The 15,665-nt window shown below is 45.7% G+C and overlaps 1 protein-coding gene across 2 annotated transcripts in view; it reads left to right on the top strand.

Annotated features, from left to right (window-relative positions):
• The window catches only part of LOC147658892 (F-box-like/WD repeat-containing protein TBL1XR1), a 294,359-nt gene that overhangs the window by 127,936 nt on the left and 150,758 nt on the right, over positions 1-15,665 (top strand). The window lies entirely within an intron of this gene.

Below are 15,665 nucleotides of genomic sequence, written 5' to 3'. Positions count from 1 at the left end.
TCCAAGGAACGGTCACACCTAAAGGAAAGTTATCGGTCCATGAAACTACGAACATGTAGATCAGCCATTATTGGAAGCCTGGATACTACTGCTCCAAGAATACACTGCAAGCTGGTGAAGTTCTTGCAGGCATTTGAGAAACGTATAAAAACAATATGAACAATTAATGCTTTGAATTTTTAACATTGTAACATTTTTTTAGCGACAAATTTATAAATTTTATAATTGTGTGTGACATTCATCAAAATTGTTATGGTTGTAATTAACTAAACAATAAAATTTAAATTTCATTAAAAAAATTTCATTTTTAATTTGTGTAGCCAGTGTGTGAAGCACCGTGTTTATATTAACCTATGATACAAACATGGCTGACCCAAATATTTAAATGTATTTTTAAAAGGAATTTGGGTATATAGATATATTGCGCTGCTTCTCCTATTTCATCATGAAAGCTGAAGAATCTTGGAGGGAGCTGTTTTTTTCCTAGTTTAACCCTTTGCAACATATGTAACTTTGAAAACACCTCACACATTAACATATTGGAAGTGTGTGCTACAAAAATGTCAAACTGACCTAATCAAATACCTTCGCAGTGTTCATTACTTAAATTGCTAATGGGACTTCACAGGTCCCTCGGTTGGCCATGGTGGTATCAACTTAGGTTCCTACACACAATGCCTTCTCGGTCTCTTTAATTAAAAAAATAAAAATAAAAAAATCACTCAGTACAGTAAGAAGATTGATCTGTATGACTGCCACTGCTCTAATCTTTATCCTGTTTTAAATTCAACTGGAGGAAAGTCTCATCCTTTGAATCCAGAGTCTGATGCCTTCTAATAATATTTAATTGACTAGGTTGTGTCACAAAGGGACAACATTTCCAGGAATAACCTTAGGTTCCCCGCCATCCCTTGCTGACTACACTGGGAGATTGGATTCAGAATGCTATTAAGATCATTTCAAGTCATACAGATTCTAGACTTACAGGACTTATTGGAGTCCCTGCATTCCAAATGTAGTAGTTTACCACTTCCAAATGTAGTAGTTTACCACTTATGACTGTAAGTTACATTTGTAATGAACTTATTATTTTCAAATGTTTTGCCCTTTTTTTGTATATAAAGATCCAACGTTACATCTTTTTTTCTTGCTCATCCCAAGAGCTAAGTTTAGCTATTTGTATCGGAATTCTCACCAAAAAGCCTTGTATGAATCCCATGCAGCCACACCAATCCAGTCTCGCGCCTAACTTTTTTCATGTACTACTTCAGAAGTTAGTAGCTTCCTGACCAATGCCTATTGAATAGTTTGTAAAGGGGGGTGGTGAGGGGGGGGGGGCTGTATCAAACTTGCATCTGAATGGCTGAAATATGAGCTTTTTATTTAAAAATAAATGAGTATAATCTAAACTTTTGTTTTTAAATGGAATGCATAACCTTTTGACCGCAGCCCACTCTTCAGATTTTATCCAATTCCAAAGAATGAATCATATCAGTCAGTCATGCATACCTTTGTGGTATTAGTACTCAATTTAGTCCTAGTTCTTTCAGCACATTATCTAACCGTGTTAAAACCACGTCCCATTATGAAGGAAACTTGATAATCTAGCTGGTTGGTAATAACATTAGGGACTTTTGTCATCAATATTAATTAAGCTTTTATTGTTCAATTACTTAAAATTGTTACACTATACTAGCAATGTTAAAAGAAAGAGTTAAGATCCCATGCTTGTTACTACAGCCTGGTAGGGCATAAAACCTTAAAACTAATATCACAGTCTGGTTATACAGTACAAGTGCGAAATGCATTAGACTTAAAAGGGAGGTTTGTCCGGGACTCCCTTGCTTCCTAGCCAACTGTTTTCTTTTTGTGGCTATGTTTTCGGCGACAGTGCGGCACGAATTGATTCTATACATTTCCCCAGCTGTGCAACTATTTGAGCTGTATTAGAGGAGAAACACAAGTCTGAGACTTCTCTGCATCGTACAGGCCCTGGGCTCTGCAGATAGGAAGAACTAGTCTGTGCCTCTCACTGGCTATCTTGGGACAACAGCACAGCAGATGGAGCCAGGGTTCCTGATGGTAATTACAGAGTCGGCATGCGGCTATATTGTCCTGCCGGGCCCAACCTTGATTAAAATCCACAATGTGCAGTGCAAGAAGTCTCATGTAAGTGATATTTTTTCAGACTTGGACTGACGGTGCTTGCTCGAAATAAGGCTGTGGTTTTCCCACTATGTAAGAGGCATCCAGTGATGAGAAATTGGATTGATGGTATAAGCTTTTCAGATCTCTTTCGTGTGATATTTTCTTAGCCTGTCTGTTCACTGCTCTTTTCCATGCAGCTACTGGAATGGTTGAATTGTCCAAATTTTGCACCTCAATTTCTAACAATTTTATAGTCGCTGTCAATTGCACCTGCCATGGGGATCCACTTTCTTCGAAAATTGTTTTCATTTGTGCTTATAAAGATGTTGCTGGAGCTCGCAAGATGCTAATATAGTATTTTAAAGTGTCCCCAAGACAGGTGATTTCTGGACGAGTTAGACCATAAGAAAGTTAGTAAGGGCACCGGGAAAGGTTATGTGGCCGTAGTTGATGGAGGGCACTACTTTTGCTTTTAAGACTTTCAGGATAGGTGCAGTGGACGGGCTGTGTAGTCCTCAATTGAGACTTCTTAGGCTGCAGATGATACCGGCCCCCTTGCTTCTTAAATGTTTCAAATATGCTGACTATTTAGCACCTTCGGAAAGCCTGAGACACAAATAATTATAGCTTTTGCAAGTTCTGATTTTCAGGTCACGTAGGCGCCATTGGGCTGTCTTCTTTCGATGGTACTTCCCAAAGATTATTATCTTGGTCTTCTCCTGATTTACCAGCAGATTATTTTTTTGATTAAATCTGTGCAGCGCTTCAAAGACTTTCTGTAGGCCTCTCCTAGTGTGATCCAAGATAACAAGGTCATCAGCATATTGGAAAATTTGGAGCCGCACGTTGGAATGAGTAGATTTGCCCCCTCCAGGGCTTGTCCCAAGTCGGCTGTGTCGATATTAAAAAGTAAAGGGGCAAGGACGCACCCTTCTTTGAGGCCATTGTTGGTTGAAACCTTAGTTGTTACTGACGTTTGGTTGGTTTTAATACGCGCCCAGGTCCCTTCATAGAGAGCAATTATTGCCTTTAACAGCTTTTGGGGAATGCCCCAGTTGATAGATTTTCCCTATAGCTTCATGCGATCAACTCGGTCAAAAGCTGCACTGTAGTCCATGAAACAGCAAAACAAAGGTGGTTGTAAGGGCTGTATCGCGCGTAGGGACAAGTGTCCCAGTGGCAGGATGTTATCTATGTTGGAGCTTTGGGGCCTGAAACCAGTTTGGAAGAATGGAAGAATATTGTGATCTTTTACTCAGGTTTCTAGTACCGTTGGCGTGGTTCTAATTGCTGAATTGGGCTTTGGCATGGCTGAGCTGCTTGATCACTGGGTCTCTGCAAGCCCTGGACTATGTGTCCGTGAAGTGTGTTGTCCCCGGTATCGGGTCCTTGTTCCTTAATTGAACCTACTGGTTTTCTTTGCTCTACCTTCTTGATGTTTGGTACATGAGGTAGTTGCACTATTATTGCCGGGCCTGAAGGACTGTGCAAGACACCCATGTGGGACATTGGCTTTACGGGGCCGTCACTCTTTTTTGAAATGCCCAAAGAGGCTAGTGCTATGAGTGTTAAATTATTTGAGAAATGATGTTTGGTGAAGATCGGAAAGAGCAGTATTTCATCTTTATTAATTTGTGAATTTTGAATATGAGTTGGTAATACGAGGGCACTTTTTGATGACTTAACTTTTTTTTCTTGTTTCTTTAATTTTTCCTTAGCCCTCCTTGAAAGAGGTTCCTTCTTTTTCTGGTTGGAGTTGTTACCCTGAATATGCCTCCCTGGGTTTAAAATTCGAGAGCTGGAATTACAGCTGGATGGGCTAGTGAGAAGTTTAGTGGATACTAAGTCCTTGAATCTCGGGTTTTGTTGGAGGGTTACCCGTGTTGCTTCCAGCTGAGTTGCCCAGAGGACTGTCTGGGTTTAAAGCTGCTAAGTGCCTCCTGTTTGAGTTTTTAATGAGTCTACCAGGCCTTTAGGATTTCTGGCAAACTTGCCCATGTATCCATGAGAGCTGCGCACGAGCATGAGCAAATGCGGTTATTCTTGGTTTCGCTGAGCTTGTTCTCTATGAAGTCCGCCTTGTTGTTCAGTTCCACTAGTCGTTGTGCAATGGTGGATAAAAGGTCGATTTGTAACTCCATTTTCTTTGATTGCCAGAGCAGTGACCTGGCCATGGTTTCAACTGTTTCACCAGGTGGGGTTGCTCCTGGATCGTAAATGACACTACTATCATAAGGACTCTGACTTTGAGTACTTTGTGTAGGGGAGGGAGAGCGCCGGGTACCGTTGGAAATTCTGAAGAGATTTGGGGTCAGCCCCAGTGTGTTTTGTATCTTTGATTCCAGGTTTTGGAGGAATATCGGTGATAGATAGATATCCCGGGTTTTGCAGCCGCTTTGACACACGTGTTTTAGTTGGGCCGGATCCTGTGAATGCAAGCAACTGGGTCTGCACGGGAGAAAGTAGGTTAGGTTGTTGCTGACTTTATTTGGGCTGTCACTACTTGCTCTAGGTTTCTACGGGTTGATACACTGCTGTCACCGACTGGGTCACTTGCATGTCTGTGTTTCTTTCCTGAGGGTCGTCACGGGCCCGAACAAGATTGAGAGCGCGGTCTTTCAATGTTTGTGCTTCCTATGTTCGTGCTTGTGTTGCAGGGAGCTTATGGTTGGACTGGCTCCCTGAAATGTGGTCCATACCGTTGCTGGTCTTGGTTCTTCTTAGTTGGTCTGTCGGGGCAGAGGCGCTCTGTGTTCGGCGGACGTTTGTATAAAAATTGGGTTATGAGACCTACCGATGGAGACTTTAAAAAGGCCTTTATGTTGTGGACTGCGGTCCTTACACCCCTTAAGATTCTAGGTGATACTTTAGTCTGGGGGAGTGGCTTTGCATGGACGTTCTCTTGGTGCTGAGCGATTTAAAAAAGATTGTCATTCTTCAGTGGAAATGTTTATCAGTAAATCTTGGGTTTTACCGATAACTTGAGCCTAAGCTTGCACCTTGAGGTGTGGAATTTAAATAAAGTTGTTGTTAGAATAATGCCCGCAGAATCTGCCACGTCCTGCCCACCGGTGAGTACCCAATAAAAACAACAAAAGCAATGTTTACAATGGTCACGGCTCCTGATGCACACCAAATCCGTTTGTTACTTTGTTGGAACCACGTGTTGCATAGTGCACGGCTCAAAGGGGTCTTAGATAGCCCTAAGTTGCTCCTGCTCTCTTGATCTCTTCAGTTATGGCAGGAAATGGTAGTGGTGGTGGTGCTCGCGCCCACCGCCTCGCGCCAAAGGGGAGAAAGTACTCCTCACAGTACCTGCCACTACCCACGCCCCCCCCCCCCAAATTGGGGGCGGGGAGAGGCTCACGAGCCGCTCTTCATGCGCGGCGCCAGCAGCTGCTCACCCCTTTCACGGCTCTCGCTGTCTCTCTCTTCCGGTTCAGAAAAAGGGGTGGTGATGAACAGAGTGTCTGAATTAAGCAGACCACTCTTACCCAGTCCAAAGATCAGGGCTTGATCCATCACCGTTTTTTAGCTCACTGCACCATCCCAGCTCAGAACCTGGCTACATGCAAATTAGTCTGTCCCTGGCCCAGTGCATGATGGGAACAGGGCAAACCAAACTACCAAGCCAATTCTTATAATGGGAAGGAAACAAGCTTCCGGGGACCGGTTTCTGGCATTTCAGCCGTCGTCGGCCCGGCTTGCTTGAATCCTGATGGTGCAATGAGCAAGGGACTCACATCTGAGTATACCCTTCCACGCTTATGGTGGACAAAATGGTTCAGAAAAAGGGGTGGTGATGAACAGAGTGTCTGCCCTGATCTTTGGACTGGGTAAGAGTGGTCTGCTTAATTCAGACACTCTGTTCATCACCACCCCCTTTTCTGAATCGTTTTTGGCCACTATAGGTGTGGCAGGGTATACTCAGACATGAGTCCCTTTCTCACTGCACCATCAGGATTCAAGCAAGCCGGGCCGAAGACGGCTGAAATGCCAGAAACCGGTTCCCGGTAGCTTGTCTCCTTTCTGGTGAAGAATTGGCTTGGTAGTTTAGTCTGCCCTGTTCCCATGATGCACTGGGCCAGGGACAGACTGATTTGCATATAGCCAGGTTCTGAGCTGGGATGGTACAGTGAGATAAATAACGGTGATGGATCAAGCCCTGATCTTTGGACTGGGTAAGAGTGGTCTGCTTAATTCAGACACTCTGTTCATCACCACCCCCTTTTCTGAATCGTCTCTCTCTTCCGGCCGCAACTCTCCACCGCACATGGCATGCGGCTCCCCCAACTCGTTCTCCACTGATTTTCTGGTATGGAGGAGCATGTGCCCCCTCTGCCGCTCTGCACCTTGTTGGGGGGGGGGGGGGGGGGGGGGGTAAAGAGGTGCTAGTCGCGGCTCCCACCGCCGCTGTGCCCACTGTGGGGTGGGGAGAGGTGCTCCTCGCGGCAAAGCCGCCGGTCTACCCATTGTGGAGGAGGAGAAGTGCTCCTCGCGGCTCCCACCGCCGTTCTGCCCTCTGTGGAGGGCGGGTGCTCCTCGCGGCTCCTGCTGCCGAAAGGGAGGGACCCGCAGCTGCACACTCCTGATTCTGTCCCAGCGCGGCCGCAGCACACCACCACTCGCTGTTAGACACAGCTTTCGGGTCAGTGGCAGTAGGTCTCAATGTTCTCAATTGTCATCAATATTTGGACCATAAAAAGAGGCACACGTTGGTTTAATTGAGTGAATCTTACTTTAGCAATAATTCCCATGACAACACCACCCCCCACCCTCCCGTGCTGAATTGTTTATTTTTGGCTACTTGAGGTAGTTTATGTTTAGGAATACATAACCTTTTTAACTGTTGAAATTAAGAAATACTGAAAATAAGTAGAAACAAGCATTGGCATAGCCAATAGGTCTCGCCTTTGGGACCGTATAAGTGTCAGCTGCTGATTGCGCGCTTCCTCTAAAAAGCAATTATGTAAGACAAACACTCTGGTGCACTGCAGCGGCTCAAGCACTAGTGCCCACAGAGAACGACACACTGCAGTGAGAGTTACAGGACTCTCAGGCTGCTTCAGGGGCAGCTCGCTCCAGTGTCTGCCATTACAGACAAAAGGCGCCGTGGAAGAAATCACCGGACAAGAGGCAAAAACGACGGGCAGTGCATGAAATATACGGACGATTGGTCACCCATGGGAAAACACACTTCAGAGGTGATGATAGATAGTGTGACCCTGGAGTCATGGTATGGGGGTTATCCTGGGGGAAGGGAGGTCAGGATTAATTGGTATTAGGGGGGTCAGCGGAGCTGTCGGAGGACCCCAAAGGGGGGATCGTTGGAGATCCCAGGACGTGATTCCAAGCAATCCTGTATGTGGGTAGGGAAGGTGAGGGTCTCCTCGGGTGAGGGTATAATAAGAACCCGGAGCAATTAGTGTGTGGCTTGCGGGATTCTGGCGACTACAGATGGCAGTGAAGATCAGGGGCCTCCTAGCTTGAGGAGAGAGCAAAATCTCCTGTGAGGATGTTCTGCGATCCTATAGGAGTGGGTGCAATGAGTCCCGGGATCAGGGAACCCCGGGGGTCAGTAAAAAGTCCGAGAGTGGGACCATCTGTTTTCTCCAGGGTTCGGAGGCAGGAGAAGCACAGCAGGTGGTGGAAAAGTCTGTTTTTTCTTTAATTTTGCAGTTTTTATAAAGCGCCAACTCGACTCGAAGGTATTGAAGCTCTTTATACAAGCACCAGTTATTAACATTATTTAAGGACACATTAATTTCTGGTGAACACGGGGTGATTGTGATTTGCCTAGAATCACAGGGTGTTGAGCAGGAGCCGAGACTCAAACCTGGTAGGCAGCTCTGGCCCCTCTACCGCACATAATAAAGCGCTCGAGACAACCTGCTGCCACCCCTAGCATGAACGGCGGGGCTGGTAGAGGGTCCACGCACAACACATTCAACATCGGGGGACTCCCTACGTGGGCTTTCACCTGCAGGGGTTCGAGCCCCGGGAGCAGGCGCCGGGCCCTGCATCTCCGCAACACGTGGGGATGTGTACCAAAGACAGAAGCAATACGGCCTCCCACACACACGCATAAAGAAACGACAAACATGCACAACGAGCGTACACAAGCAGATCATGTTCTCACGAGAAGAAAAAACACCTCTGCTTAATTAACTAAACAGTCACTGAAAAGCAAAACAATTTTACGTACTTTAAAAATGTGTAATATTAGCAAAATTGTTATTGTGAACAATATCCACCTATTAATAACTACTGCTCATATTAATTATGGTGTTCTTAATTGGCCAAGATAAGAAGTGGGGCTCTACAAAACTCGCAAATATGATAAACAGTACTCGTTGCAACCCACAATCCATATAAGATTAAAACTAATCATTTTTAACTGACCATAAACATACACGTTTATGGATTCACAAAGACCTAATGTTAAGGCTCTAACATATAGTAATGCGGGTTAATACACATTCCCTATTAGTACATTTTCTGGATTGTGATTTTCTGTGAGAATGTATTAGTCTTCGAACAGTTTTTCCCTTTACGCTTTGACATTTGTTTGGTATCGGAAGTTTTCGTTATTTATTTTATGAAATTCGCAATAAATGTGATACTAAAACAGCACACAAACGAAATATGCTATAGTCCCCGTCAGTGGTTCAAAACAAGTCCTGTATTTTGTTCTGGGAATAATTCAGAATAGCAACTTTCGTCCAGACATCAATGGTTGTGTGTATGTTGGAGAGGGTGTTTTACAATATAGGCTATGGAATACTTCACAATTTTTTCCACTGCTAATACTATAAAAGCATTTCAACAGCTGGTAACTAAGATTTTCGTTCATAATTGATTAGGATTTCCTACAGACCTCACATTTTGTATTGTACCAAATGATTTCCCCCTTCTGAAAATAATAAAAGATTCTCAGCTTTTATTGTTCACGCTCAACAGCGCCCCAGCCCCTTTGGGGGTATTTCTCTCTTGCGCTGTGGACACAGGTGTGAGGACAGTGTGCCCCGACAGCCCTGAAGTTCATTTCAAAATCAAAAGGCTAGAAAGTGTATATATTCCGGTAATGCACGCGGGTTTTTAAAATTTAATTGGCCAGGAGACGGCCACTGGGGTTGCACAAGTTCGATAGTGTGCCAGGTCCATGTCTGCCAGTTCCCCCTATCGAGCCTACAGTCGGTGTCCACCATCTAAAAAAGCAATTACTACAGCTCTGCGGTTTCCAGGCACCTGTTTGGGATGAAAGGGGTCTGTGGCTGGTGTCAAAGCTCCCCCCACCTGTGGCTTCCCGGGAGCCTGGGCGTGCATCACAGGCGAAGCTCTGGTTGTGCATTCTTTAGGCAGCATATGCGGGGCAGAAGACACTGCATGGGAGACTTTGTATAGAGTGATCCTTTCAATCCTGTTGAGGGAGGCTGCAGCAAGGCGCCGTGATGAGAAAAGAAAGACGCACAGCCGCATTGCTGAACAAGCACGCGAGTGGTGCGCGCACCACAGCAAGACATCGGTTTTCTATTATTGCACCTGCGTCCGTGCACGATAATGGAACACAGATGTCGCCCGTGCGGGTAACTGCAGGGAAGAGGCCGTGGGTGGAGCAAAGGCGGGACATGCACCCGCCTTTGCCCAATTGCGTGTTGTCTTTCTTGGAAAGACACACGCAAAGCCCAATAGCCTGTAACGAAAGCTGTCCACACGTACAAGCTTGTGGTGAGCTTTCTTAAGCCCCTTACATAAAGTCTTGCCAGAGCACAGAGCAGCACATTCGCGCTGCTACAGGCACGACCTAAAAACTGCCATTTATGACAGTTTTCATCTGTAACTTTGTCACAATGTCTGATTTACAAAAGCAATATACCATTATGTCTCCTAGACCCTTCTGGTTGTGCGGATATATAGGGTTTGTAGGTTCTCCAAGAGCCCAAAGTAACCCAGAGCCAACAACTCAGCTGCACCGTACATGGTTTTTCATTGTGTTCTTAGTGTTTACCAATTCTTATGGTGAAATATGTGGATTGAAAAATTGATATCAAGGAAACCTATGTATTTCTGAAATGAGCACACGATATGGAGTTTAGGAGCAGTAGTTATTTGCGCATCTCTGAATTTGTGGGTATCCGTCCTAGCATATGATTTAGAAGGTATTTTTCGAAAGGTCTTCTTTTTCCAAACTGGCTTACATTTCGAGGGCGCAAATGTAGCAAAATCCAATTAGGAATAACACATTTTCTATTCTATGCTCCCACCTATGTACCGATAAAAATGGCACCTCACCTGTGTGGGCAGGTCTAGTTCCTTCAAAAGGAAACTGGCTAAATCACAACATGGGCGCGTCACATTTTTCCACTGAAAACTGTTTTTTATTTTTATTAGTGGGGAGGCACCTTGGGAAACATAGCTAAGTTGCACATTTGTGAAAATTGGACGCCTAGGGAAATCCAGGGTGGTGTTACGTGTGTGGGTGTCACCACGGTTTTTTTTAACTCTGGTTCCCTAGCAAACCTCAAACTTAGACTAAAAAAATCAATTTTTAGCCATTTTTCTGTGACGGAAAGTTTTGGAATCTCCGGGGAGCCACAAATTTCCTTCCACCTAGCAGTCCGCCTAGTCACCTGATAAAAATGGTACCTCACTTGTGTTGATGGCCAAGGGACCTTGACACAAAAGGCATTGATAAAATACCTGGGGATCTTTGTCTCCGAACCTGATGTCTGGAGGCCCTATTTTTTTTAGTATTGTACTGCTCTATCATGGAGGGGATTCCCATCCCATATTTTTGGGCAGGGGCTAAAATCATCCCTATTTATAAGAAAGGTTCCCCATTGTTGCCTTCTTAACTGGCAGGGGAGGGGGTTGGGGGATCGGGGGACAAAATATATATATTTTTAAAAACACTTTCCTCCTCACAGCTGCCGTCCCTCCTCCATCTTTTCTTCGCTTGCCGACTAGTCCCGGAAGCTAGAAGCTCACAAGCTCCCCTAAGTCAATCACAATGCTGCAATGCAGCGCTCTGATTGATCTGAGCGCAGTGGTTCAGCGCCCATCCGGGGACTGGGAACCTGTGCATGTTCTCCAGCCAGTATGTGTAGTACCGACTGGTGGAGAAAATACTAAGTGCTCTTGACTGTTTGGCCGGCCAAACCACCATGCACTCTTATTGTGCACAAACTACTAAAAGTTATGAAAAATGAAATGATAATAGCGATGTTATTACCTCCTTATTTTTCCTATTTCCTGCTCTGAGAGCAGTGGGTGATGCTCCTCTGCCTTAGAGGAGGAGCCCCCCTGGTTCTCAACACCTTTCAAGCAGATTTTAGGCAGCACATATCTACTTTAGATCAAGTATATTGGAAAACTGTTTTTGAGGGTGGCAGCCTCTATTTGATTTTTGTTGATTTAAAGTCCGCTTTTGACTGGGTCCAGAGAGATCTACTCTAATGCGTTTTGGCCAATAAGGGGTTACCATCCTACCTTTGCCACATAGTTAAGAGACTCCATGAAAAGATTTTTGCACAGGTCCGTTGCAGCAAATTGGAGGATATCTGTGAACCCTTCATAGTTAGGGGGCTTAAACAGGGTTGCGTGCTGGGCCCGATACTATGTAGCTTGTACATTAATGGTCTCACAGACGCACTGAATACTATCTACAATGATGCACCTAGGCTTTCCTCTGTAAATGTGCCCACATTGATGGTTGCTGATGGTATCCTCCTTCATTCAAAAAACTCCAGTGGGTATTCAAAGGGTACTGGATAACTTCCATTCTTTTTGTTAGTCAAGAGTTTAGAAATTAACATCAACAAGACCAAATTAATGCTCGTTAATCCTTCTCACTAAACACGCCCAGTCCCTAGTTTGAGTGGTCGTGCCATATTGCAAATCAAAAGCTTAAATTAGCACAACATCCGGGTGGGCTTTCTAAGGTGTGTAGTGGGTATTTTTAAAAACCAATTAGCCCCACCATTGAGATCTATAATAACAAGCTTTAGGAGCTACTATGTATGGGGCAAGCTCTGGGGACACAAGCCTGTAAGTGACATCCCGACTATTGAGAATAGGTTCATCCGGTGATTGTTGAACCTCTCCTCTCCCCAGTCCCCTATTAGTCCCCTTAGATTAGATCGAAGTCTTAGATCTATATCGGAAGTAACTGGCCTTGGGCCTCTTAACTTTTGAAGTAGAATTTGGGCCACCCGAGCTGATTTCTTATATGTTGACCTGGATAGGCATTTAGGGGATATTAGGGATAGTCCTCCTGATGAGTTCTTGTCTCTGATCTTTTATTGAAAGATTTCTAGGGCATAAAGACATCTGCAGACTGGAGGATGTTCTGAACTAAGTGCAACTGACCGTAGCAGGAAGTTATATACTCTGTTTAGGCATTGATTACTTGCTCTGCGCACATTTACTAGCCGCTGGAGAGGTGAGAGGCAGGTTCTGGTAGAGAAATGCTCTTTGTGCAGTACAGCGGAGGAAACCTAGACCCACTTTTTAATTTGTTTTTGTCCAGCTTATAAGAAATACAGGTGCAAATGGCTAGTACATCTTTGCAGGCATGTAGACACACCACATTGTTTGGAGGCGTTTAGGATTTTGAAAAACGATATATATCCGCCAATTGTTTTTGCAGTCTCAAGATATTTTCAATGTGGTGCCTACGAAAAAGGGTTTTGTAATTATTGGTCTAGTCTGTTACTTTCCGATTTATTTGCAGTGCCGATTATGATACTGTTTCATAATTTGGAGCAATATGATTTGCCGTACTATTACTTAACTACATTTTACTTGTTTTTAGACAAGAATGAAATTTAGATTTTAATGTTGAAACGATCTTAGTTCGGAGACATCTAGGCGTGTCTTAATATCTTTTTTGTCATTGTAACGAGCGATGCTTTTAAATTGTTTGTAATTATTGTGATGGGTTTAATGTACATTTATGGCCCTTAGGGCCACAGTAAAGAATAATAAGTATTAAGTGAATATAGACTTGCAACCTGTGGTTTCGGAGGTCAGGTCAGTTAAACTGCACACAACCTTTGAAGGTGTAGTGATTACTGCAGAGAAATCATGGCTCCATCTTATTTCGGAAGGTTGAAGGATGGATGGTCTCCAGAGCTCCACGGCCGGAGTGAGTCAGCTGCCATGCTCCCTCTGAGCTGAGTGGGGTGTGAGACTAAGGAATTGAGTGGGGCCTGAGACCAAAAAGCCGAATGTAGTGCAAGACGGAGTGAGTGATGTGTGAGGTGAAGGAACTAAATGAGGAGCCAGTAGGAGCTCTCTAGAAAGTCCTTTTGGAGCCTAATAATTTTTTGAAGCAGTTCCGCGCCCCTGAAACATACCTCAGCACCAACATCACACAGTTGATAAACTAATTTAATTCCGAGTCCCAGAAACGTGACTCTAATACAAAAAAAATATATAGAATTTTACATCTGCTAGGTTGTCTCACCCTCTTAATCTGTAACATATGACTCCAGTCTGCACTGGTTGATTTTTGGTTAGCTGCTCTTAATTTACTTTAAATTCACTTGAAAAAGTTTAGCAGATGTGTAACCCGCAGATGTATTGTAAGAGAGCTGTAAGCTTTTGATTCAAGTTAAAATTCATAATTAAGAAGAGCTTGTAAAATGCATCCTATTTTATGTAGTGCTAAAATAGGGAGCGTCTCCACACCTGCTGGTGTGGATGTAAGACGTGATCCCCACGATTGGCATCCTATATCTGATCAAGTAATAGGGCAAGATTACATTTACGCAGTTTACTAATCAAGGTTGGTTCGAGGCATGTGGGCTGCTGAATTCATATCTGTGCATAGTCCGCCACCTAGTGTTGGGTCCGGATGATTGCACATTGTTGTCCTGGAAGAGTCTTCGAAGTATCACGAGATAGGTGGCTCCTCCCCTGGACTACAGTGCGCATGGGCATCGCCTCCATCCCCAGATTGTTTTTTTCCGCCATAGGGTTCGGATGTGTTTTCGGTTCCCTCCTTCGGAACCGATAGTTGTTCGATTTAACTTGAGACCAAAAGGTCTTTAGGCTGGGCGTCGGTATAGTTGCGTTCGGGTTCTCTTACTGACTCTCAGCTCCAATCTCCTACTGCCCTTCCACGTGCTTCGACGCGGACGGGCCTACACTACCGCATTTGCTATGGAGCGGACTCCATTCAAGAAGTGTCCGCTATGTCACTCGAAATATTCGCACCTCGACGTGCACCCCGTGTGCAACACATGCTTGTCACCGGATCACCGTGAAGACACCTGCATGGCGTGTTCAAAGTTTAGGAGTAAGAAAACTTTGAAGATTCGCCGGGCTAATCGACTCCAGGCACAGTTGTCGGCTTCGGCACCCCCACCTGATGACATCTTTCAGGAATCGATCGAGGAGGAGGACGACGTACAAGAGTCGGACTCTGGCCCCGCGTCCGAGGAAGAGACCTACGACGCGGACGAGGAGGCCTGCGACGAAGTCTCCGGTGAGGTAGGGGACGACGAACTGATTTGTGCCACGATGGGAGATAGCTCAGAGGAAGAGCATCCCCAACCGGACTCCGGGGTTTCCCCCCGTCATACGGCCCAGGTCGAGGGATCGCCTTCGGGCCTTACCCGAGATCTTACTATAAGTCCTACGTCCCCGCCTCCGGGCCCGGTCACGGACATTTCTAGCAAGAAACCGAAAGTGAAGCCAACCGGTCCCGCACCCTCGGATGCGAAACCGAAACCGAAACTGGCGTTGGTGAAGAAGGTTCTGGAGGCGTCAACTTCCACGAAACCCAAAATGGCCGACTCGAAGAGCCACGCCAAGATGGCCGACCACAAGAGCCGCGCCAAAATGGCCGACCCGAAGTCCTCTGGGTCGGCACCGAAGGTGAAGACTTCCGACGCGGCTGCGTCGGAACCGAAAGGGGTCGCGGACCCGAAGACGGCTTCGAAGAAGCGTCACGCCGACGGTGCGACAGGCCAAGGGGCGTCGGCACCGAAGAAGAGGCCTGCCGGCGACCGGGCTCTCGGAGACGAAGAGTCGCTCGAGACGGTTCAGCCCTCGGCATCCCTTACAAAGAAGGTGGGAGAATCCTTGAAGCGGATCCAACAGTCCACTGTGGTTCCCAGCCAGGACACTGTCGTGCCTAGGCCCACGCCGAAGCCTGCCAAGGAACAAACGCCCATCCGTTTTACCCTTCCTCCCAAGTCGGCGCCGAAGGCCTTCGCGCCTAAGCAGGGCGGACATTCTCAGGAAGTATTGACGCCGAAAGCTGCCTTGGTGGTGTCGAAGCTTCGGCTCCAACCGCTCGCGGTGGAGGAACGTCGAGAGGTGACCATCGACGCCAACACCGGAAAATTGTCGCTCCTCAAACGAAAGATTACGTCGGAGCCGCCATTGGAACCTTTTAGGATTCCACTTAAGAGCAAAAAGTACTCTGCGGACTCTTCGGCTCTGATGGAACCTCTGTCTCCACAAGCCATGGAACGCTCGCCGGCCCATTCCCCAGTGCCTGATGTGGA

Source organism: Lissotriton vulgaris, unplaced genomic scaffold, assembly GCF_964263255.1.
Source record: "Lissotriton vulgaris unplaced genomic scaffold, aLisVul1.2 SCAFFOLD_2398, whole genome shotgun sequence".
Classification (NCBI taxonomy): domain Eukaryota; kingdom Metazoa; phylum Chordata; class Amphibia; order Caudata; family Salamandridae; genus Lissotriton; species Lissotriton vulgaris.
Note: the sequence above shows the minus strand (reverse complement) of the source record. Positions and strands in the feature narration are given on the sequence as shown.